Source organism: Sminthopsis crassicaudata, chromosome 4 (genome assembly GCF_048593235.1).
Source record: "Sminthopsis crassicaudata isolate SCR6 chromosome 4, ASM4859323v1, whole genome shotgun sequence".
Classification (NCBI taxonomy): domain Eukaryota; kingdom Metazoa; phylum Chordata; class Mammalia; order Dasyuromorphia; family Dasyuridae; genus Sminthopsis; species Sminthopsis crassicaudata.
The window spans coordinates 16,982,758-17,008,818 of NC_133620.1; the positions used below are offsets into that span (position 1 = coordinate 16,982,758).

Sequence of the window (26,061 nt, forward strand, 5' to 3'; positions counted from 1 at the left end):
ATGAGGGTTCAAGAAATGAAATTGGAGGCAGGGTGATGGTGAAAAAGCTGACCTTAAAATCATAATGATCCAAATTCATATACAGCCTTTGAAACACTGACTTAGTGATTCCTAAGAACTTTCATTTACCTCTCAGTGCTTCATGTAAATCTCTAAGACTATAAATCATTCTTTGAAAAGAAGTATTTCTAATAAAGAAAAAAGATTTCCTCTGTTTTTCAACTCATTCTGTCATTGAAGGGGAAAAAAAGGAAAAGAAAATCCTTGCTACAGATATACCTAATAAAGTAATGTATATATTGGATACATCCACCCCAGTACAAGGATGGCATGAGGGAACAACATCACTGAATCTCCTAGATAGGGACCCCTCCCTTGCAGGAATCCAGTTCAATTCAGGTCAAAAAGCAATTATTAATCAGGTAAGATAAGTGGGGCTTATGGTATAATGGAGCCAAGGAAGCTGGGATTACAGTCCCTACTTGGACAATAACTAGTTGAGTGACTTTGGATACCGTGTGATATTTCACCTCTTTGAGACTCACTTTGAAATCACTGAATTATTTAGTGTCACTGGCAACTTTCTAAGACCCTAAATTGTAGAACAATATGAAATGGCATTGGGGAAGGGAGTTTCCTCACCAGAAGATCCTCTTACACCATGGAGATCCTTCTATACCATTGAAATCACAAGACTAATTCCCCCCCCCCATAATGTTTAAAGCCCTGTGAATAAAAAGATAAAAATAAAACAATACCTGATCTCCAGAACTTATATTCCTCTGGGAGGGGCATATAACAAATGCAGAGAGAAGGAAGAAATGCCGAGGGGAGGAGGCTCTGTATTGTGTACTTTTGAGGACCTTGATTTTTTTTTTGTTTTTGTTTTTGTTTTTGTTTTTGTTTTTCTTTTTTCTTTAAGCTTTTTATTTTCAAAACCTATACATAGATAATTTTTAACATTCACCTTTGCAAAACTTTGTGTTCTATTTTTTTTTCCTTCCCTGAAGACCTTGAAATAAAGGGAAAGCCCCATCATGACAGTACCTTGGACAAAGCCACATTTACCCCAAACTAGTTATGTTATCATGGGCCAGCCACCCCGGTGGTTTTCTAGAAGCAGTCATTAGGAATCCCCAATAATACTTTTACGATTTTTGATTTCACAGTGTAAGGTGGAGGGCACACCTTTTATTGACCTAGCTATTAATACTTATATAAGATAGATGACCTTTGAGACCTGTAGTGCTTTAAAAAAAAATTCTCTTTAAATCAACCTAAAAATAATTCTTTCCAAACCTAATTAGAAAAAAAAACTTGAAATTCTTTCCCTCTTTACATTCACCTCACAGAAACTTTAAGGACTTCCTTTAAGGAACATTTCAAGCAATTAACTTCTTTATGTTGTTGTTGTTTGCCTTTATTCTCCAAGAAGACATGACATCAGGGAGGTGAGACCATGAAAGGCAAGTGACTCAGATTGAAGTGACGAAGGATGGGGCAAGGTCACAGCTGCATTTTCTCCAAAACCATCTGGTTCCAGAGGCAAGATGTAGATCAGGACAATTGGAGATGGTCCTGGATGCAGTGGGTGACCACCTTTTTAAGCCAAGATCTTTAGAAGGTCTCAGTTTGACTGAGCCAACAATGCTCATCAGTAATGAAGCCAGCAAGAACTGAGGTAAAGAATGGCCTCTTTTACCTAGTCAAAAAAATAATTTAAGGGAAAAAGACTTTCAGGGTTTCTGGACAAAACAACAATAAGAAGCAACCAACTTCTCCATGGAAACTTCCTTCCCTCTTCCTCTGTCCTCTTTCCTTCCTCTTTTTTTCTTCCCTTCCTTTTCCCTTCTCTTCTTTCCTTCTTTTTTCCTCCCTCCACTCCCTCCTTTCTTTCCTTTCCTTTTCTCTTATTTCTATTTGTACACAGTATTCTTTTTTTTCAATTATTAAACTTTTTATTTTCAAAACATATATATAGTTTTCAACATTCACCCTTGCAAAACCTTGGGTTCCATTTTTTTTCCTGTCTTCCCTTCACTGCCTCCCCTAGATGGCAAGTAATTGAATATATGTTAAACATGTGCAATTGTTCTATATATATTTCCACATATATCATGCTGCACAAGAAAAATCAGATCAAAAAGAAAAAAAAGAGAAAAAAACAACAAAATGAGTGATCCACACTCAGTCCCTTCTCTCTGGATGCAGACATCTCTCTCTATCACAAAACCATTGGAACTGGCCTGAATCACCTCACTGTTGAAAAGAGCCAATTCCATCAGAATTGTTCATCATTGAGATACAACGATCTCCTGTTTTGCTCACTTCACTCAGCATCAGTTCCTGTAAGTCTCTCCAGGTCTCTCTGAAATCACCTTGCTGATCATTTCTTATAGAACAATAATATCCCATAACATTCATATACCATAATTTATTCAGCCATTCTCCAACTAATGGGCATCCATTCAGTTCCCAGTTTTGGGCATCCATTCAGTTCCCAGTTTCTTGCCAATACAAAAAGGGATGCCACAAATGTTACCCATAGACTGGGTAAATCCTTGGAGCTTCTGCAGCTTAGCTGTCCTGAGATCTCTCTTCCTGTTGTCAAAGCTTGGAACATAATAAGAAAACTAGAGCTTAAAGGAACCTCTGAGGTGAGTCAGATCCTTCATTTTGCAGATAAGTAAACAGAAACCCAGAGATGCTAAGAGATTTGGGATTTTAGAGCAGGAAGGCACCTCAGATACAACTTTGCACATCCCTCTCATTTAACAGAGAAGGAAGTTGTAGCCTTGGGAAGCTAAGTGATGTTATTATCAAAATAACCCAGAATCTCTCCAGAGTCATCCTTTTACTACTTCTTTAGAATCATAATCTGGAGTAATCTTAATGAGGCATCAGGGCAAGACTAAGTAATTAGGATCCAACAACATTACCCCAATTTCCTACAGCCTCTTGAGCTCCTGAAGATACACCCACTTGCCCTTCTTTCCTCTTCTAGGCTCTAATTAATTATAATTGGATTCTGAATTCCAAGACCCTAATATTTATTAGGAAGTCAACAGCTGGTTATCTTGTCTCTCAATGTGTGTGTGGGGGTGGGGGGGTGGGTGTGGGTGTGTGGGTTGAAGGTTCCATAGGGTTAAATCAGTTAGAAATTTTCTCCTTGCAGTGTCCCTTCATCGTCGTTGAGACAGATCATAGATCAGTGTAGCTTCAAATGCATTACAACATTAGTCATCAATTAGGTTTCAACCAGCCTGGTAATAAATCATTGGCCCAGCCTGATGCTGCTTTTCATTTTTGTAAAAATCCTCTATTTTCCTCTTTTTTTTTTTTTTGAACTTGCCTCCTGTATATCAACCTTCTTTGTCTCCAAATGCACCATCTCCTGAAGGGAAGATAGAAAAAAATATATATTTCACCTGCTGGCCAAGGCAGAGGTGGATTTTAATTACTTTCCCCCGTCTGACAGACAGTTTTTATGTAATAGTCCAGACACTTACGCACTGTCTTTTCCCTTTCTGCAAGCAGGGTGTGTGTGTGTGTGTGTGTGTGTGTGTGTGTGTGTGTGTGTGTGTGTGTGTGTGTGTGTGTGTGTCTGCTTGTAAAAGACTCCTTCCCATTCATTTCACAACTCAATGGTCCTCTGGGAAGCTGCTTTCTGCTTAGACATCATGGGGGCACATCAGTAAGGACTAGAGTCATTGATGTTTCTTTCCAATAACTTTCCTTTTTAATCTCCTATATTCAATTTTTATTACATTGTGAACTCTAAAAGGCTGCTCTTTGCTGAATGAGGTCTCACTTAAATTAAGACTAGCATTGTAATACTTTCTCTCCGCAGCATCCAAGTGCCCGGTGACCTTGCCACTATCATCAATATCCTGCTGCCTGGACAATTTATTTTCTTAGGGATGAGACTAGACATTGCAAGCTTTAAAGACCCCCACATTGTCCGGATGCAGGACAGTCCTCCCTCCCCGGAGGACCGGAAAGATCTGCCATCGTGGAAATCTGCCATCTGATTACTTTCCAACATGATACCATCTTGACTGCTTTCCAACATGGCGTTATCTTGGCTGACTTCCAATAACTCAGATGGCAGTACTCTCTCTAAGGCAGAGAAACCAGGTTCTCTGACTACTGTTAAGTGCTTTTTTTGTGACCAACCCCCCATGGGGGAATCAGGAGAAAGATGTTGTGGATAGCACCCCTATCTTGGGATCAGAAAGAGTGATGCTCAAATCTAGCCTCTGAAATATAAACTAGGTGACTATGAGTAAGTTACATACCCTCACTTAGTCTGAATTTCTTCCTTGGCAAAATAAGAGAATTGAACGAAATGAGTTCTGAGGGCCCTTTCAATTTCAATTCAATTCAATAGAGTCCTTGCTCTATTTTAACAGACAGTTGCTTCTCCCAGTTTAATAATAATATCAGATCATATTAATGTAAAATTTACAGATCAATTTCCAAATAACAATTCAATGAGGCACATGGTACTAAGTAACATTTCCACCATTTTCTTGGTGGAGAAGTGGACCGTGCTAGTCAGAGAATCAGCAAGACCTGAGTTCAAGTTGCACTTTTAACATGGGAATATCTGAGTCTGAATAAGTCTGTCGGGTTCTTGACATCCCAGGGAACAATCGAAAACCATAAGTTGCTGAGAAGATGCTATTTGGCGCTGGTAGAAAAACTCACTCACATGATTTTGCTCCACATATAGTTTCCAGCTGAGTTTCTGAGAGAGGTGAGGCTTATCCGTGGCCAGATTTAGTGTCTGTATAAACCAGGAATATATTTAGTCAGGATATAGGATATAAAGCCAGGCTAGCTTCCATTTTGAGCTCATTTTAAGGTTTGTGAAATGTTTTACAAATACGATCTCATTTGATACTTACATCAATCTTGGGAGTTAGGAAGACCAGAGTTTAAATGTAGCCTAGCAGTCAGATTTTATTGATAAGGAAATTGAAGTTCAGGCATTAGGCTACTTTCCTAGGAATGCATTATTAGTGAATATGACATTGAAATCACATCTTCCTGACTTCCTGTATTGCTCTACTTCAATGAAGCAGCATTTATTTTTATTTGTTTTTTCAATAAAACTTTTTATTTTCAAAATATATGCAGTTTCCAACATTCACCCTCGCTGCCTCTTGCTTTTTTCCTCTTATTTTCTTCCTTCTATGCCTTCTCTACTCCTGACTGAGGCTCTGATCCAGCAGCCTTCTGGGAGCTCCTCCTGCACAAGGCCAGTGGCTTTCTGAACACGAGCCCAGCCCCGGAGCGTCCCAGACCCCTTCACGCTCACATGGAGTAACAAAGGCCGAGGCAGGTTTGGGACGGAGAAAAGAATGAGACAACCCTGTCCTGAGCCAGTTCCCCCACCCCTGAGTCTGGGTAAGGCACAAGCTAGGGAGGGTCTCTGCAGCTGGAGGGCTGTGTCCATTAGGGCCTGGGCCCTGGCCAGATGAGCACACTCCAGTATTGATCAAGGGACTCACACTGGATGACCTCAACAACCTGAGGTCACCAGACATGGGGCTCTTATAACAGATGGGTGGGACCCAGCTTCTCCTTAATGTCAGACCTGCCTGGAGGAAAACTGGAGGGACCTTCCACTAAGGGCCTCTTCCTTCTGGCGCTGCTGGACTTTCCAAAGCCCCACCTCCATAGCAGCTATGGGTCAGTTAACTCATGTTCCTGCACTTTCCCCCTAAGGTTATTTTCCATCTTCTCCGTACAGCTCTTACACGTGTCTGAGCATACCAAAAAAAAAAAAAAATTTTTTTTAGATATCCTGAAGAAAGAAAGATCAGATCCCTCCGGCCCCTGGTGGATGATGGTGGATGGGAGTGAAGGTCAATAGCTGAATTTTTATTTTGTTTCTATTTTATCTTCCATGGAGAATGATTTTCAGACTCAGAGAATGAGGTAATAACTCACTGGGAATTAAAACCCAAGATTAATTAGGAGATGAGAAAGGAATAAAGTCCAAATATCCCAGTTGGTTTAAATTGTCTTTAGATTGAAGGCACAAATCTCCTGCTCAGGACCATCCTACATCCTTGAAAAGAACTAGCAGGCCTTCCTTAAAGCTCTATTCACCAGGCTTTGCATCCCTGGTTCTTCCAACAGTTCCCTTTGAATGTATAGATGTGCCAGGGTGGGGGATTCTTTATTGGGGGAAGGGAATAAACATTTGATAAGCACTTACTCTGTGTTTTATAATTGTTATCTCCTTTGGTCCTTAAAACAACACTGGGAGACAGGAGCCATCACCCCCCATTTTATGATAAGGAAGCTGGAGTAGACAGGAGTTTAGTGTTTTAACCAAGGTCATCGATCTAGGAAATACCAATGGCTGCAGCTGAATGGACATCTTCCTAACTCTAAGTCGGAGGCTCTGACCATTGTGGCACCTGCTACCTCATTGGGAGGGAGGATGTTCAATGTGAGAGCTCCCCTAATTCCTGTTCTGAAAGTACAGGGTACAGTCTTTGTCTGGAGGCATGGGAAGGGGGACACTTTGATGGCGTGTCCCTTCAAGGAGGGAAAAGACAGAAAAGTCCAGGATGATCTGCTGGCCAATCTCAGGAAGGCAGACATGAGGTAGAAAAGCTCTGTCCTCTGTCAGTCAACAAATGCTTAGGAAGTGTCTGCTCTGTGCCAGGCCCTGGATGAAGCACTGAGAATTCAAAGAAAAGCCCCCACCCCCAAATAAAAAGATCCAAGTTCCTGCCTCCAGGAACTCATATTTTGGTGGAGGCCACAATGTGCAAACAACCATGTACATGCAAGATAGACACAAGATAAAGGCCAGTCAACAAATCAGCTGACTCTCTTCAACTAATTCTCTCTCTTTGTCTCTCTCCTCTCTCTGTCTCTGTCTCTCTCTCCTCTGTCTCTCTCCTCTCTCTGTCTGTCTCTCTCTCCCTCTCTCTCTCTCTCTCTCTCTCTCTCTCTCTCTCTCTCTCTCTCTCTCTCTCTCTCTCTCTCTCTGTGTGTCTGTGTGTGTGTGTCTCTCTCTCCCTTCTCTGTCTCTGTCTGTCTCTCCCTCCTCTCTCTGTCTCTCTCTCCTCTCTCTGTCTCTCTCTCTCTGTCTCTCTCTCCTCTCTCTGTCTCTCTCTGTGTGTCTCTCTCTCTGTGTCTCTCTCTCCTCTCTCTGTCTCTCTCTCTGTCTCTCTCTCTCTGTGTCTCTCTCAGTCTCTCTCTCTCTGTGTCTCTCTCTGTGTCTCTCTCTGTGTCTCTCTCTGTGTCTCTCTCTGTCTCTCTTTCTCTGTCTCTCTTTCTCTCTGTCTCTGTCTCTCTTTCTCTCTGTCTCTCTTTCTCTCTGTCTCTCTTTCTCTCTGTCTCTCTCTCTGGGTCTGTCTCTCTCTCTGGGTCTGTCTCTCTCTGTCTCTCTCCCTCTGTCTCTCTTTCTCTCTGTCTCTATGTGTATTTCTCTCTCTTCATTTTCCCCCAGTCTAGTATAGAATGATTTATTTTTATAATGATATTTTCATAAGACTCAAAGGTTTCCAAAGTATTTTATATATCTTTTTATGTGAAATCATGCAAAACATATTTCCATCTTAACCATGCTTTAAAAAAAACATGCAAGAAAAATAAGAAAATCGCACTTCAATTAGTACTCAGATTTCAACAACTCCCTTTCTGAAACTGAATAGCATTTTTATCATGAATTCTTTGGAACTATCTTGGATCACTGGTGGATCAGAGTGCCAAGTCTATTCTAGTTAACTAGCAAAACAACATTGATGTTACTGAGCACAGTGATTCTTCAGTTCTTCTCACTTCACTTTGCATCAGTCCATATAGCTAGGTAATTCCATGTTTTTCCTGAAAGCACCCCCCTTATCATGTCTAATAATGCAAGAGCATAATCCTAGAGCAGCAGGGATTTTGGATTATGTGACTTGTATGATTTTAGGATTTGGCCTTCTAACTGGCAAAGGGAGACTTCTGGCAAGTGTCAGCTTAGAAGGATGTCTTGTAAATAGAGTTCCAAGTTTGGTAGTCGCTGCATATTAGTTCTCATGTTTACATGTGTACAGAGATGAAATTTCTCTAGAGAGAGGGATTTCTGATAGGCAGATAGGTTAAATAGGTAGAGAGGCAGAGAAAGGGAAGACGTATGTATTGTGTGTATGTGTGTGTGTGTGTGTGTGTGTGTGTGTGTGTGTGTGTAAACATATATTTTCAATACTACCTAAAACTTTTGCAAAGAGTTATCTATTCTCATATAATACACACAAATGAAAATTCAGTGGAGAGCCAGTCAGAGATTATGCATCCACCACTCAGTGGGGCCTCATGAAATTTTTTTGTTTGATTCTCCTAGAACTGACTATAATGATCTACTAATTTGTAGAGATTTTTGCTTTGAATTCCTGAAAACTCAGGAAAAAAGCTAAAAACTCTACTGACTTTCCAAAGGAGAGAGAAAAGGAGGAAAAGACATGATGGGGGACTGTTGTCTCCATTTTTTTCCTGAAAAAAATATTGGAGCAGCCTACTAAAGGAAAATATATTTAAAATGCATAAAGTCTAACTGTGGTCTATAACACTAGACCACAGTTAGACTTTATGCATTTTAAAAATATTTTATTTTTACTTTTTTTAATTTTATTTTTTTATTTATTTGTTTTATATATATTTAATATATTAATATATAGCTAAAAGGGACATTATAACATTGACTATAAGCTTAGAACCTATAACTAGATGGAGCATTGGAACTCAAAATGTCAGAAACAGAAAGATCCTTAGAACATAGACTTCTGGAACACAGAATGTAGAATATTAGAGTTGAAAAGGGCTCAGGACAGAGAATCAGAACACAAAATACACAATACATAGCTAGAAGATGCTTTAGAACACAAAATACTAGAGCTAGAAGAAGAATGAGAATACAGAATATTTAAGTAAACTGCATAGCATTTGAGATCATGGCAGACAGTACAAATAATGTCAAAGCTGGAAAGAACCTCAAAATATAGAGATTTAGATTGTTAAACATAATGGACAAACTGGTTTTGGAGTTAGAGGAACTAGGTTCAATCTTCCTTGTGATAATTACTACCTAAGTGACCTTGGGTAAGTCAACTCATTTCTCGAAGCCTCAATTTCCTGATATGTAAAGTGAAAGGGATTATTGGACTAGATGGCCTCTGAAGTTGCTTCCTATGCATATAAATCCTGCAGTGGACTTTAGGTTATAGATTATTAGAAAATAGCATTTAAAAATAGGCAATACCTTGTATGGACCGACAATGTTTGATCCTTTTCGGAATTGCATATAGCAATTCTCAAGTAGAATCAGGAAAGCTACTGCAAGGAGAATGGGAACAATATAAAGAGTAAATTAATGATGTATAATGGGAATAATAGAAAATCAGAGATCTTTGACACAAAACTCATCTGTGTTCTTTACTGCCTAAAGGTCTTTGCCTCAAGTCACTAAATCTCATAGTCCTCAGTTGCCTTATCTGTAAAATGAGGGCACTAAATTAGAAAATTTTTAAGGTACTAGTTAGTTCTAAATTCTATCACTGTGAGAATATAAAATATATTGCTTCTAGAAAAGAGCTCATGATGGTGTATTGGGGAGCTGAAAGGGTCATTGGAGGGCAAATGTTAGAAATAGCAAATGACTTAGAGATCAACTTGTCCAACCCCTCTTTTTATCACTGGCAAAACTGAGGTCACTAGAAGGGAAGTGACAAGTGCAAGGTCACACAAATAGGTAATTAGGGGGAGGCAAAGACGAGACTTACATCTCCCAACTCACATCCCTATCTAAACTGAGATGACAAAAGTGGACTTGGAAACAAATTGGATCCAACACACTCAGTTCCCAGATGCCTTCCTTGCTTAAGAACAATGGCCTAGAGATGGTGGGGGGTGGAGGGCAGTGAGCCTCAGAACCCTTAAGCCCCCAAGGAAGCTTTCAACACTAGCAAATTATACATGCTTTCAAAAATGAATAAAATATGGTCCCCTTCCAGCTGCTGCCTCTTGCCATGTTTGGAAGAATGCCAAGCCCTCTTTTACCAGCATGAAGAAACCAAGAGGCAGACAACACTGAACAAAGGCAAGGGGGGGGGGGAACCCTGGCTAAATATTTTATAGACTGGACATTAAATAATGCACATATTCAGAGCGACAATGTGCATGGTTTATAGACTAGTGCTCCTTTTAAGCTAGAAATTAATGTGTGTGTTTGAAGAAATGAGAGTCCTAAATCTGCCTACCGAGTCAGGAGTCAGGAGCAGGGTGAGGTGAATGAATGGTTATGGAAGTCCATATATAGATGGGGCCTTGAGGTTTCTAAAGCTCTTTAGATAGGCAGCAGTTATGAGCTCCATTATTTCACCCTTACTAGCAAGTTAGATAGATTCCCTAAGACATAACTATGTCTTCCTTGAATGGTTCTAGAGGGCCCTCTTCAGAAGGTGGATTGATTCCTGCTCATGCTTCCTCCATTTTAGTTTGTTCTTCCCAATATAAATTACCATTCCTAGTATTTTTATATCATTGATTTTGTGATTAGTAGCCCATTATCGTTCAACTCATCAGCATCAACTCATTTGGAGATGGCTATTTACTGAGAAGATAAAGCAAGAACATAAATACAAAACGTGCCTTCTCCCTTCATCTTGGGGTCTGTAGCTTATTCTCTTTGATCTTGAATAGGACACTCTTTAAGGGCCTCAATTTCTTTGCCTGTATAATAAAGGATTTAGACTAATTGATGTCTAAGTTTGGATTTGAAAAAATTAAGAAAAAGCAAATAAAAAGAAGCAAATAAATTAGGTTTGTTGAGTTAGTAATATTTGAAGACTTGAATTCAGATTTTCTAATTCTCAGATAAGGGTTATTTCCACTGCACTATCCTACCTAATTAAGGACGATGTATTCTCCCCATTTTGTCCCAACTTCCCAATGTCACCTCTTCACCAGGCACTCTTGAATTTTCCATCTTTTCAACAACAGCCTTCTCTCACTAGAGATGGTTCCAACCCTAAGAAGCTCTCCTCTGATTAATGAATCACTGGCTCAAACCACTGTTTCTTCACGTGTCCACATCATTTTTTGATCCAGTCCAGAATATCTACACTTTTCCACTTGCCTTCTTGTAACTTTCTGCCCTTCCAAGACCTTGTTATATCTGGTCTTGCCCCACTTGAACATAAGCAAAGTTTTTGAACTTAGTAATTGTCCTCATGTGTTCCCATTGGTATTCCCAGTTCTTCATACAGTACCTGGCACATAGTGTTTTATTAATCTTGTGATAATCGATCTTTTGCCTTTCCTTGATGAAGATCAATTTAATCGAATAAATATTTCTTAAGTATTTATTGTATGTCAAAGATTGTGCTAAACAATAGGAATACAGAGACCAGAAAAAAAATGAAAGCAGCTACTGTGTACCAGGGACCGTGCTAGATATTGAAAATACAGAGACAAAAAAGTGAAAGCTAAAATAGCCTTTACTTTCAAGGATCGTGTAGAGTATTTGGTAATTTGGAACTGAGCTTATTAAAGAAAAAATCCAGAGGAAGCAGAAGGGCATTCCAGCCATGTGGGTCCTCAATTATCTGACTAGGTGTCTAGGTGAGTAGAGATAAAGGGACCCAGGGAAGAGATTAGTTTCCCTCTTTTATAGGTGCCTTAATATGGGGAAATGCTGTTGATTCCTTTTTCTTTGTATCCCTTTCTTCCACTATAATACCTAGCATAGCGTTAAGTACATAAGAGATGAATGGATTCCTGACAACATCAAGTCAGGAAACCTCAGAGACAGCAGACATCTCAAGAGTCATCTATTTCAACTCATATCTGGAAGAAGAAGAAAAAAATGTCTCTTTTATATACTCAATGAGTGATTACTTAAAAAAACAAACAAACAAACAAACAAAAACAAACAAACAAACAAAAAAAAGCATGCAATGGTGGAGAGGGAAATGGAGAGGCTGATGATTCCCTCCTGAACTAGCCCTTCTATTTCTGATAGCTCTTCCAGAGGAAGAAAACTTTGAGCAAGGAAGCTTGATTAGCATAAACCTTTAAACATGGAATTCTGCTGGAGGGGATAAATTTGTAAAGGACAAGTCGGGTAGGATAAGCAAGTTCTTCCGACTGGACCAATAAGAGCCTGGGTGTGAGTTATGAAGAGGTATGCTCATCAATGATGCTAAATTGATGAACTCTTCCAGGAAATTAGCCAATGTTCTTAAGGGCTTACCTAGAGGAAGAATTGCTGGGTGTAGAAGGGAGATACGAAAGGAGGAAAGCAGGAGGAAGAGGGGATTACTCAACCTTCTAGTTTGGGAATCCTGGCATCCCTGAAAGCATATATTTAGCTATCTCCCAATCTCCTTTCTGCTCAGGGAGTCCCCCTGCAATCTCATATTTCTTGACATAATCTAGGATTTGTCTTTGCTAGATTTGAACTCTTTCATTTTTTTGCTCAGAAGAAATCCTTTTTTTTTTTTTTTCCTTAGACATAGTCACACTAGGATTGCTGGCATTAGGACCTAAAAGATCAGCTAGTCAATTTTTATTTTATTTTATTAGTGAAGAAGCTTGTTCAGAGAACAAAGCCTTTACCTGTGGAGGCACAGACTGTAAATCTCAGACTCAGGATTTGAACGACAGTCCTTTGGATCCTCTCTAGTTGAGCAAGACATTTACGAAAAATGTTTTGTAAACCTGTTATGGGAAAAAGATGAAGGTAATCTTGTAGATTTCCTCAATTCACAGAAAAAAAGGAAGACCAGGGACAGCATGGGACTTGCCCAAACTCACAATGGGCCTTTGTGCCAGAGCCAGGAAGACCCTGTCTCCTGCTTCAGCTAATCCATGAGTTATGGGCATTCCACAGCTGGCAGGTTCCTTCATGGCTTCTTAAGGAAAGCTCATGGTTTATTAAAGGAAGCCAGTGAAGTGAATGGAGAGGGAGAAAGACTTCCTCAAACTTCAAAGTTGATCAACCAACTGATCAATTACTCAACAAGCATATATGAAGCGCCTACTATGTTCTTCTACGCACTGTGCTAAGATCTAAGGACACAAAAGCAATGAAACAATTTGGATTTGTGAGGGGTTTGCATCCCATTGAGGAATAACAAGTATATAAATACTTACAAATACATAAAGAATAAATAAAGAATGTAAATACAAAATAGCTAAAACAAGGTGGTTTGGGAGACAGCGAATTAGCCAATGAAAAGCTCAGCTGATATAAAACAGGGCTTCTTCAACTTTTGCCACTGGAGAACCCTTTTCACCCAAGAATTTTTACATGACCTTAGGTATATAAAATAAGTATACAAAGATTTACTGATAATAAATCATCATTTTATGACTTCCCACATTGAGTTATGAGAGCCCATATGGGGTTGTGACCCACAGTTAAAGAAGTTTTGATATAAAAGACCATCTAGAATTTATTATTTGGGATAAGGTTAGACTGGCTAGAACAAAGGGATGATTCAAGATAGACAATTTTATGCTCCTATATGTTTAATAAAGCTATGAGGAAAATTCCCTACTGTAACATCAAGACTTCTAAGGGGTTAAATCAATCCCAGAGGACACTGATACACACTCATTGTGGCCATTGGATAAGAACATTTATTCTCAGGAGGATAAAAAAACAGCAGGAATCATTTGTCTTTAGACCCACTAAAGCTTCTCAGTGACATCATGCAGAGTGTTAGTAATTCTTGGAAGTTTCCATCCATGACAACTCCCATTGTTCTAGAATCACAAAGTAGCAGAAGCCTCTCTGGGCAAATGGAGTCATTGAGTCACAAAATCACAAAATGTTAACAATGGTTACCTAGTCTTCTTAAAATCCTCTCATGACTTACAAGGGACTAGGGATGGGAGGGATTACCTTTGGAGGCAGCCTGTTCCATTCCGCAAGAATTCAACTGGATCCACAATAAGGGAGAGACCTGTGCATTGCATAGTCTGGGAATATAAATGGCCAATAAAAGGGGAAAAGGCGAATGTGGTTATCAAAGGAAGGATCTGTTAATCATAATTTCTGATTTAGAAAGGATCCCTGAGATCACTTGGTCTAACTCATACCTGAATAGGAATTGCTTCCATAATCAGTTATAGGGTTATAGATTTAGAGCCAAAACAGATCTTAGAGGTCATCTACTCCAGTCCCCTCATCTGGGATGTGAGAGACACTCACTTAGATTTACAGAAGTCAGATTTAAGGAAAATTCATAATCCATATTTGAGCCACTATGGTGTATTCCAGCCAAAGTAGACTACTTCCCATTCCCTAACATGCATCTGGAAAGCTTCTCCATGATAACCATGATATCCTATCATGACAAATCATGGAAGTGAGAGCTAGGATGGTGTAGAAGAGAGAATTTTAGAACATTTTACATTAGAGTAAGGTAGACACAAAATAGACACTGGGTATCAAAAATGTTAGATACTTTAGAAAATATTAGATTCCAAATAAATATTTCTTGGTTTGTTAATTAGAATGTAGATTGTTAAACTATAGATACCCAAATGTTAGATCCATGAGAACATAAAATGCTAGACTGGGATGAACTTTAGAAATTAGAATGTGACCTCTGTAGGGAAGGGAGCACAATTTCAAACTGTCAAGGGGCCACCGACTACAAGAACATAAAATCTATCAAGTTTTTGGAATTGAAAGTTTCCTCAGAAACCTTCTATACCAGTCAATCCGGCATAGCATTCCCTTGGACCTATGTTAAGGATACTATCTCTCAAGCCCTGAAGAGTACATATGGAGCATCTCAGGGCTAAAAGTCAGTGCTATTTCAGAAAACAGGATGCTGGGACCAGTCATAATGGACTTGTTAAACAGACCGTCTCTGAACTCCCATCACCTTCTTCACCATGGCCAGCTTTCTATTTTCTCTTTATGGTGTTATCTGACTCCCCAGAACCAGCCTTTTTTAATAGTCCCTGAGTGACTTCTTCAAGAAGTGCATGACTCACTGGTGGATACAGTCCTTCTAGTAAGCCTTTCAATTTCTTTTGCTTTATGAGCTGAAGACATGAGGAGGCATTTGACTGTGTTTCTTTCTGAATAGTCTTTCCCCTTCCTTTGCTTTCCTTTTTTATTACTATGTCAGAAAGACAGAAGAAATTATCCCAGAAAATCCCTGAGAGTTAAGACCAAACAGGTACCGTGATGGAGAGCTGAACTCAGAGGCAAAAAGACTTGGGTTTGAATTCTATTTCAAACAACATGCTACCTATATGATTCCAGCCAATATTTTTACTGAATAATTCCTAGAGAGTGTCTGTTTTTCTGTCACTCCTTCACTCTCCCTCTCCCTCTCCTTCCTTCTCTTTCCATCCCTCCTCCTGCCTCTCCTTCCCCTTCTCCCTTTCCCCTTCCTCCTGTCTGTCTCTGTCTCTCTTCTCACTCCTGTCTCTATCTCTGTCTCTGTCTCTCAATATAATTCTATATATTATCCTTGAATTGCCAATCTGCCTCAGTGGAGTAAATTTCCACATTACATGTTTCCTATCCAAGTTGTTTTCAACTGGAAACTGGATGACCTCAGCAATTATGATAGAATCAGATTGAGAAATAACCTTAGAGATTGTCCATCTATTGACCGGGAATCTATGATATTAGGTATTTTTTTAATCTTCTGATAAATATGTTGTGCCCAACTCCTAATGCCCCCATTTGGGGGTTTCTTGGCAAAGATACTCGAGTGAATTGTCATTTCCTTCTGCAGCTTATTTTATTGATAAGGAAACAGACAAATTGGCTCACCCAAAGTCACAAGCTAGCAAATGTCTGAGGCCAGATTAGAACTGAGGAAAATGAGTCTGTCTGACTTTAAATCTGCACTCTATTCACTGTATCATCTAACTGCCCTTTGGCATAACTGGTTTTCTTTGTAATTATGAGTGTTTTATTTCAATTCCTTTAAAAACATTAAATTTAAGAAGAGACTATAAGTCACCAAACTACCAAAGAGATGAAGGATACAGAAATGTTTAAAAAAGCTTTAATTCTTCTTCATCCCTCTCTGGCCTTGAGGCCCAATGGGGTAAATGACTTATTCACATTTACCCAGATAGAGATATGAGGTATATGTGGAGCTGGAAGGTCAGCTAAGCCAATCGTCTCATTTACAGATGAGGAAACTGAGTCTCAGATAGGATAAAGGAGAAAAATCAGGATTCAAATGTAGGTTTTTTGACTCCAAATTTACCTTGATGTGTCTCAGTGAGTCCAAATAAAATATAGCCCATACCTTATGGGATTATCATAATAGATGGTGTAGGTAAAGTGATTTGTGAAAATGAAATTTCTTTGTTGCTATGAATTATTGCCACTGAGGCAGTAGAGATAGTAGGGTTGGATCTGAGAATCTGGGGAGCAGAACAGCCTCTTGGTTCATCATCTTATTTGTGTCCTTGCAAAGGACCCTATGGAGAACCTCCATCTTGACGTAACCACCCCCATCATGGGCCCCTTCTAATTTGGTTTGGAAAAGATGTGGATTGGTCCTTGTTCAAATATTGATTTTAAGTAACTCAAGCCCTGTTGAAAGGGACTCCACGGAGGCCTCTTACAGGTTTGTTTCTTTAATGACATTTTCCATGTGTTTGCACAAATTCTGCCAGCAGTGATGTAGTAACTCCCAGGGAAGATTTACAAGACTTTACACACTGGAAGATATTGAGGCAAAGTGTTGATGAAGGGCCTGGGTATAAATCAGCCCCCACTTAGCGCCAACAAAGGGCACTTTGGAAGCTTTCCTTACTGCTCTTGGCCATTAGGAATCCATTCTGTAACACTGGTGGCAAGTTGGTCCATCCATCAGTAAAATCCTACTATGCACTCAGCAGGGAACCATCATGGAGTGCGCTGAGTTCTGGGCTTAGATATAGAAAGAACTGGGTTCAAATCCCAGCCCTGACATAGCTAGGTAATACTGAGCAGATCATAGAAACTCTTTCTGTCTTTAAGTAACTCCTTAGGATTTGTCTTTTAATCACAGAGAGATATTGTGAAGGGATGAGCAGGTGAAGAGGAGGGAGGGAGGGGAGAAAGACACAGAGACAGAAACAGAGAGACAAAGACAGAGAAACAGAGACAGACAAAAAAAAGAGACAAAGAGACAGACAGAAAGGGATTCTATCCTCAAGCTTTAGAACTCATCCAATAAAGAAAATGATTTAATAAGGTCGTGCCTTTATAAGCAGCATTAAAATTTTTAATGACTTTCAAACCTTGCCACATTGGTCAGAGGAGGGCAAATGGAATGACAAAAGACCTATAGCGTATGCAAGTTGACGATCAGTTGAAGAACCTGAGGATGTTTAGGATAGAGAAGGAAGGGTCCAGCAGAGAGATGATAGTGATTTTCAAGTATTTGGAGGTCTGCCATGTAAAAGAGGAATAAGACTGGTCTAACTTGGCCAAAAACCTAGGAATTATGGGCAAAAGCTATACAAAGGTATAGTGATGCTAGATAAAAGGAAAAAAAAAAATCTCCCACAAATTAGTGTTGGAATGGGTTGCTTTGGGAGGTAATGAGTTCCCCTTCTCCAGAGATATTCAAGCATAAATGAGATAAATTGATGAGGATGTAATACAGAATTTAGTCTAGTTGATCCTTGGTGCTCCTTCCAATTCTGATCCCCATGATTCTGGAACTCGAATCTCTATATTTTTATTCAAGTGTGGGCAGGAACACCACCCAACCCCACATTGTCAAGCCTGTAATGAAGTCAGGGCAGCTCATTTTGCAGGTCACACGACCTCAACCTGCGACTTGACTCAGTCTTTTATTTGCTTTTATCTTTATGAGCTCTAAAGTGATCCAAGGATATGCATGGATAATTTATTTTTCACTAATAACTCATTAATTAATTAATTAACTCAAATTCACACTCCGGTTCATAAAAAATTAATTACATATTAAACTGCAAATACCTCATTATCCCTCAGTAATTGCTCTTAAGCAAATAGAAGCAATAAGAAAGCAAAGAATATAACTACTTACAATATTTTGGCTTGGCAAACCTTCCCAACCCTAGTCTCTCCAAAGCCTGCAATAGTAGATTATTATTTTTTGCTTGTCTGAAAACCCAGTCTCACACCATTCAGTTCCAAACACTGATTAATGTCTCTTACAAATCTTCCTATTCCCCTAGATAATGGTTAATTTTAGTCTCTTAGGAAATAGTCCTTTCTCTTCGTCCTCTCCAGTATTCACAGGAAACAGTCTTGCCAAAATACACTATTCTTGTCAGTTCCTCACAAATTTTCACAAAATACTCTTCATAATATTTCTTTATAGCATTATTGCTTATAAATGTTGTGACTAGGAATACATTTCATGTGATTTTCTTCCTTCTATATGATCCACAGGTTCCTCATAAATTGCCACAGACCACATCTAAACGACACCTTTCTCTTGATCCTTTAGATAGAAAAACTTTGTGGTAGTTATTTTTCTCAAAACAACTACCACAAATTACTTGTGTTTTTTTTTTCCATTCTATTGTTTCTATATGATAGACATTTGAAATCAACTTATAAAATAATAGAGGCAAGGATCGATTTCTCTGTTGATTTCGTGGAGAAATCTCTGATTTCTCAGTGGATCTCTATTGATCCACTACAAACCTTGATTTGTAGTGTTGTAGTTGTAGTAATTGATCCTCCAGAGACTACATTTTGGATCCAGTCATTCTAAGATTTTATTATCTTATTATTATTGTTATTATTATTATTATTATTATTATCTACAGATAATTAGTGATAATCTCATCTAAAATCTAATGATTTTATCATCCTCCACCTCATCCACAAGGAAAGTCTAGCAAATCTTGAAAAATACTTTATTAGAATCTACATATGTCATGTTTATAAAATTCTGATATATTGAGTAAGTAGGAGTCACCTATGTGATAATAGCAGCTACAAAAGCTATGGAAATTTTGGACAAACTTAAGAAAAGTTCGATTTTCCCCAAATCCTCCTCTCATCTGCTTTTGTCAGACTTTCCTGGAATAATTAGATCCTCTGCTTTTTAGGAAGGATGTGGGATAAGTAGAAGGTCTCCAGGGTAAAAGTAACTAGAACGATGAAGAAATGAATGCCATATGAGCATTGCTTGGGGAAACTGAGGATGTTTATAGTGGAGAATAGGTAACTTGATAGCTGTGTTGAAGGAGTGCAAAGGTTGTCATATGACCTCCGTAGGGAGGTAAGATCCTAGAGTGTGACATAGGGAGAGAGAGCTAGAGCACCACTGGGAAAGAAATCGCAAGCCCCTAGTGACAATCCCCTGAGGCAGAGCCCTGGTTATTGCTCCCTAGTTACTAATAACAGTGCACCAGAAGGTACAAAAGAAAAATATCAGGAGAAAGGACCTACTGTGTGCCAAGTAAATATTACCTCATTTGATCCTCACAACAATCCTTAGCAGAAGGTGCTATTATTATTCTTACTTTGTAGATGAGGAAACTGAGGCACATAGAGGGTTAAATGATTTAGTCAGGGTCACACAGCTAGTAAATGTCTAGGTTCTCTAGTATGACTAATAAATAGCTGACTCATGATTTCAACTCAGTTCTTTTTGACTGCAAGCCCAATATTCTATCCAATAAAGCTACCTGTCCATTCAAGAGTTGGCTTTAATTCATTCTATTTATTGGAACTGTCATTGTCACACAAATATTCTTGTACAATGGCTCTGGCCTCAATTTTCTTAATTGTAAATTAGAAATAATACTCTATAGAGTATCTAGACTTTAGAAATCAAGGTCTTCAGACACGTTTGTATTAATTGTATGTGTATTTGGCTGCCTTTCACTCATGCTTCTCTCAGGTTGAGGTGTAGTTAGATCAGAATGTTTTTCCCTTGATTCCCTTATCCTGTTCAGATGAGTCACTGCTTGTAAAATGCCCACGCCTTATGCTGCTGGGATGAAATTGCCAAATCACAGGCTAGTAGCTTGTACCTTGCCCATACCTTCCCATGATACGTACAGTGCCTGAGAAATAGTGGGTCTGTCCAAAGAGTTGTTGAGAGTCAGCCCTAGATCTGGAAAGCACACTCTGTAAACTCTGGGATATGTGAGAGAGATAAAAGAGGGAAGAAGGGAAGGAGGGAAGGAGGGTGGAGGGAGAGAGAAAAGGACAGAGAAAGAAAGAAAGAGAGAAAGAAAGAGAGAAAGAAAGAGAGAAAGAAAGAGAGAAAGAGAGAGAGAAAGAGAGAGAGAAAGAGAGAGAGAAAGAGAGAGAGAGAGAGAGAGAAAGAAAGAAAGAAAGAAAGAAAGAAAGAAAGAAAGAAAGAAAGAAAAGAAAGAAAGAAAGAGAGAGAGAGAGAGAGAAAGAGAGAAAGAGAGAGAGAAAGAAAGAGAGAGAAAGACGAGAGAGAGAGAAAGAGAGAGAAGAAAGAGAGAAAGAGAGAGAGAAAGAGAGAAAGAGAGAAAGAGAGAAAGAAAGAGAGAAAGAAAGGAAGGAAGGAAGGAAGGAAGGAGGAAGGAAGGAAGGAAGGAAGAGAAGGAAGGAAGGAAGGAAGGAAGGAAGGAAGGAAGGAAGGAAGGAAGGAAGGAAGGAAGGAAGGAAGGAAGGAAGGAAGGAAGGAAGGAAGGAAGGAAGGAGAGGGAGAGAGAAAGGGAGAGAGAGAGGGAGAGAGAGAGGGAGAGATAGAGGGAGAGACAGAGGGAGAGACAGAGGGAGAGATAGAGGGAGAGATAGAGGGAGAAGGAGTCTTGCCTGTCCCCCGGTTCCTCCCTGGGGGCCGGGCTCAGGAGCTACTCTCCAGCTCGCCCACTCGTGCCGCGCGCATGGCGCCCGCTGCCCCTGTGGTAGGAAGAGAGAGACCGAGACAAATGACATACAGAGAAAGAATGAAACAGCTCAGAGAGGGAAGAGAGAGGAGGAAAGAAAGAGACAAAATGAGAGAGAGAGGGGAGGGAGAAGCAGAGGGAAAGGAGAGGGAGGGAGGAAAAACATGGAGGAGAAGAGGAGAGGGGGGTCAGAGAGGGAGATGAAGAGACAAAGAGACAGACAGAAACAAAGTCAGAGACAGATTCCAGAGAAAGAGAGAAATAGAGACAGAGAGACAGTGAGGAGGAAGACAGAGAAATGGGGGCCAGGGGGCGGGAGGGAGAGGAGGAAAGAGATGGAAAAAAAAATGAGAAAGTGACAGATGAAATGCATAGAGATGCAGATGGATGGATAGATATGATTAGTTAGATATGGATTACTGGAAAAAGAAGGGGCAGGTAACAGAGGTTCAGACAGCCATATAGCAAGATAGATGTATGTATGTATATTATATAAATTTATTCAATATTTATACAGTTTATAAAATTGGGTAAATATAGGCATATGTTTACTTATAAATATATTTCATATCTAGACATATATCTCATAATATATGCATATAAAATTCATTTATGATAACTATAACATATATATGTACATAGATATGTGTGTATTTAAAACTTGACAGTTGCCTTTAGGGTTGGCTTGAGGGAAAGGGATGCTCTGTGTTTCCATAATACAATAAAAAGAATAGTTGGTCTAGGGGGGAATGTCTTATGTTCAAATATTATTTCTAATGCTTACAACTTTTGGGACATTGGGCAAATCACTTCATTTATCTGTTTTCCCTTGCCCATAAAAAAGAAAGATAGAAAGAAAGAATAAGGGAGGAAAAGGTTGGGGATTAAACAAGAGGTTCTTGAGGTACCTTCTAGTTCCAGGACCTATAAAATCCAATGCTTTAGTCTCCCTGCTAGGAAAAAGCACTGGGGCTGCCATTTTGACTTTGGTCTTCTAACTCCAAATATATTTAATCATAGAAGACACCTGAAAGATCATCTAATCCAAAGCCTTCCTTTTCCAACTGAAGAATCGAGCTGCATTTCTTCAGGTGATCATCTCCTGAACAAATCCATTAACTTGCTAAAGGTCACACAAGTAATTATTGATAGAGACAGAAATATTCTATTTTATTTTTTATGCTTTTCTATTTTTCATCAGATCATAGACTTACAAGAGACTTTAGAGTCCAAGGAGTAGAGTCCTATCTCCCCCCTCAACTCCTTCCCACTTCTGATTTTGCAGAGAAGAAAACTGAGGCAAAATGGGTAATGTGACTTGCCTGGGATCATATGACTAAAAGTGATTGAGACAGACTACACATTCATATCCTGATTCCAAATACATTGCCCAGTCCACTGCACCAGGAGGGGCACAGAAATTCTGTGTGATATGTGTGTGTGTGTATATGTGTGTGTGTGTATATGTATGTGTGTGTGTGATGGACCACTTTAATGAAGCCTTAGACTCTCAGAACACTGTTTTTAATTATAAGATAAAATGCATAGATTCCAAAAGAAATCAACTTATATTGAAACAATTATATATATGCAATTTCTCTGGGCTCCAGATAAAGAATCTTGCACTATAACTCTATATTCGCTTTCATTCCATTTACTGTATTCTATTTTTTAAAAAATATTTTATTTCTAATTTAAAGAATAAACTAAGCATTTTTATAAAATAGTATAATAAAAAGGTGATTGCACATAAAACTGCAAATCTACCACATACAACTTGCTATTTCTTTTATACCACAAAGTCATTATGTAAATTTCTTTTTTTTTCTTTTTTTTTTTCTTCTCTCCTTCCCCTGGTCCCATCCTAGAAATGAGTGCCATCTAACACTAACATGTGTGTGTATATATATAAATATATATATGTAATATTCTATACATGCTTCTATTTATCATTTCTTTCTCTGGATGCAGAACTTGTCTTCCTACGTCCTTTATAGTTAATTTGGGTATTTATAATAGTCAAAATAGTCAAAAAATAGTAAGATAATTTATTCACTCAGTCAGATATTATATTCTCACAGGCTCCCCAATTCTTTTGCCAATTTCTTTTGCCTCTCCAATGCTCCCCCAACTCCCACACACCTCGATGGTCCTCCATCAAACATGGCTGTGAGGCCGCTCCAGCAGACACAAGGCACATCCCTGTAGGACGGAGTTGGCCATGTCCTCTTGGCTGGGACTTGGGCTGGAGCTTCTACGCTTTCTCTTTCCAGGCAATCCTGGCTCAGGGGCAACGACCTTCGGGACACTGAATTACAGGTTCCTGTCAAGGCTGTGGCTCCAGACAAGATGAGTTATGGTCTGGGATGACCCAAAAGCAAACTCTTCCTTAGGGGCTCAATCAACCTCTGCCCTCTCGGTGGCTTCTTTAGATCCACGTCCCTGGCAACCCTCGCCAGCCGGCCTTGGCCGTAAGTCTGAAGGATTTATGCTTGCATTCTCTGGCATTTAGGATGAGGTCACCCAAGCAGAGAGGCGGATGATAAGTCCTCAAGCAGACCCAAAGTCGAGCATGATTTCAGGATTCGTGAGGAGCTTCTGGGTTACAGATGCTTGGCAAAGTGCCTTCTGGGACTAAATTGCTCCCCAAATCTGAGATGGAGCAGAGAGAGACATTTCTCCGGGTCCCCAGCTCAAAATCTTAAATTACAGGGGAGACTTAGAGGCCATCAAGATCAGAGCTTCTTAAACTTTTCCCACTCACTACCCCTTTTTGCCCAAGAAAATTTTATCTGACCCCTGGTATATATAAAATATTTATACAAACCAACATTTATTGATAACAAGTCATTTTTGTGACCCTCTATTGAGTTACAAGACCCCCATATGGGATTGTGACCCCCAGTTTAAAAAGCTTTGATCAAGAATGATACTGCCTGAAAGTGAGGTTCCTTCAACAACCCCCCCAAGTAAGTATCCATCTTGCCTGAGCATAAATATGCTAAATAGAGGGAATTTGCTCCTTACCCAGTTTAAAACAAACAAGAAAATAAAGAAAACACTTAACATTCATTCATTAAATACCTAATAATAACAAACATTTATTTACATGGTGACAAGATTTACATATTTATATATGTATATATATGTATATATATACATATATATGTATACACACATATACACACACATATATATGTATACACACACACACACATATATATATATATATATAATGAATTAATTTGATCCTTATAACCCTACAACAGATGAGGAAATTGAGGCTGAAAAGAGGTTAAAAATCTGTTTTGGGGCACATGGCTAATAAGTAAACAGAATTTCAGTCAATCAAAAAACATTTATTAAGCACCTACTATGTGCTAGGCACTGTGCTAAATTCTTAGGACACAAGAAAGGAAATCACAACCTATTCTAGTTTGAATATAATTTTTCTATCACTCCAAACTTAGCTCCATATCCATATGCCAGTGGTCCTTAAAATTAGGATTGTGAAAGTGGTAAAGGAAAAGAACCCTGGCCTGGGAGTCAGAACACCCAAGGGCGAGTCCCCGCTCTGCCAGTAATGGCTAGCATGGTACTGGATAAATCCCTTCCCTTCTCTGAAACTCTTTCCTTTGCTGTAAAAATGAAAGACCAGATGAATTCTAAATCCCTTTCCAGGTTTCTGGGATCTGTAAATCAGTCAGTCACTTCACTAGCATCTATTAAGTGTATACAAGGTGCCAGGCTGGGTGCCAGGGATTCAAAAAAAGGCAAAAGCCATACAAACAACCATGTTCAAATAAACTATTCTTTCTTTTTTTCTCTCTCTCTCTTTCTTTTTAACTTATTTTTTCTTAAGGATTTTTATTTTCATTGAGGTGGGAGATTTATGTTTTCTTTCACAACTTGACTTTTATTGGAAATGTTTTGCGTAACTTCACATGTGGTTTCTTAATTGTAAATGGAGATAAGGAAGGGAACCCAGAACTCAAAAATCTTAAAAAAATAAAATAACAGGACAAAAATAAAGAAATTCAAATTAAATAAGCTAGAAGCAAGAGGACTTGGAGATCCTCCCCAGAAGGAAGCCACTTGTGTTAAGTAGCTTCAGGAAAGAGGATCAGGAAAAGTGTCCTGCAGAACATGGAACTTTGGCTGAGACTTGAAGGAAGCTGATAAAAAAAGACTGGAGGCAGAGTGAAGGAGGGAGGGAGTTCTAAGGAAGAGGGACAGCCAAGAAAAGTCATGGAATTAAGAAATAGACTGTTACTCGTAAGTAATTACATGGAGTAGGGTCCGTGGATGGAGCAGAGCAGTGAGCTCAAGTAGCAACAAAAAAAAATTGAGCTATAAAAGTGTCAATAACAATCAGAAATGAAGTTTCTGTCAAGCTTGATTGATCTTATTATACCTGGAACTTCACGAGGGCTGGGATTGTGTCTTAATGATCTTTTGGTTTGGGGAATGATCTGAATTTATAATCTGAGGAAGGACGTGGATAGGGTGAAGAGTGAACAGACTGTGGGAGAAAGGTCTCATACTAAAGGGACTGGGGATGTTTATCCTGGACAAGAGAAGGCTCAGGAAGGACATGTTTGGTATCTTGGAGTATTTGAAGGGTCATCACCTAAAAGGCTAATAAGAGTTTTTCTGCTTCTGGGAATGAAGAGTAGATGGCCCCTCTATTCTCTGGCTCTGTCACAATGGGCTTGATTTAATTGGCAAGGCTGTATCATCCTTGGTGGGGAGAACCTCTTCTCCACTCCCCTCCCTGATGGGGCAACTGACTCATACCAATGGAAGAGATTCCAACAAATGGCTGCAAGATAAGATAGAACTTATGACTAATCTTTTTCTATAAAACTGTCAGCATGAACTACGAAAGCAGAGTGGAAAGATGTTTGCCCTGGTCACGGAGGTTATGGAAATATAGAGAGGATAACTTCTTTTATGTAGCAGGCTTGATCTCAGTGACCTGTTGCTGAGATTGTACAGAGCCGGCCTCAGTATCTCCATCTGCATTTACATTTTCAAGCTTGCAAAGGGAACATGAGGCTCAAGAACAAGCAGAGGCCCAGTCTTGGAACCTTGGCCAATACTTGGCCTGTGACTTAGATCAAGGATTTTCTTTTTGATTTTCTAGACCTCAGTTTTCTCATTCATAAAAGAAGAGAATAAACTAGATCAGATTCTCAAACT

General features: G+C 39.2%; 1 long non-coding RNA gene across 1 annotated transcript; it reads right to left on the minus strand.

Annotated features, from left to right (window-relative positions):
• Positions 1–2,947: 2,947 nt before the first annotated feature.
• Positions 2,948–23,463, minus strand: LOC141540498 (uncharacterized). Its single transcript, XR_012481551.1, has 3 exons — positions 23,002–23,463; positions 4,715–4,789; positions 2,948–3,394 (listed from the first exon to the last, which is right to left on the minus strand). It is a non-coding gene; the product is annotated as an uncharacterized LOC141540498 (long non-coding RNA).
• Positions 23,464–26,061: the final 2,598 nt, after the last annotated feature.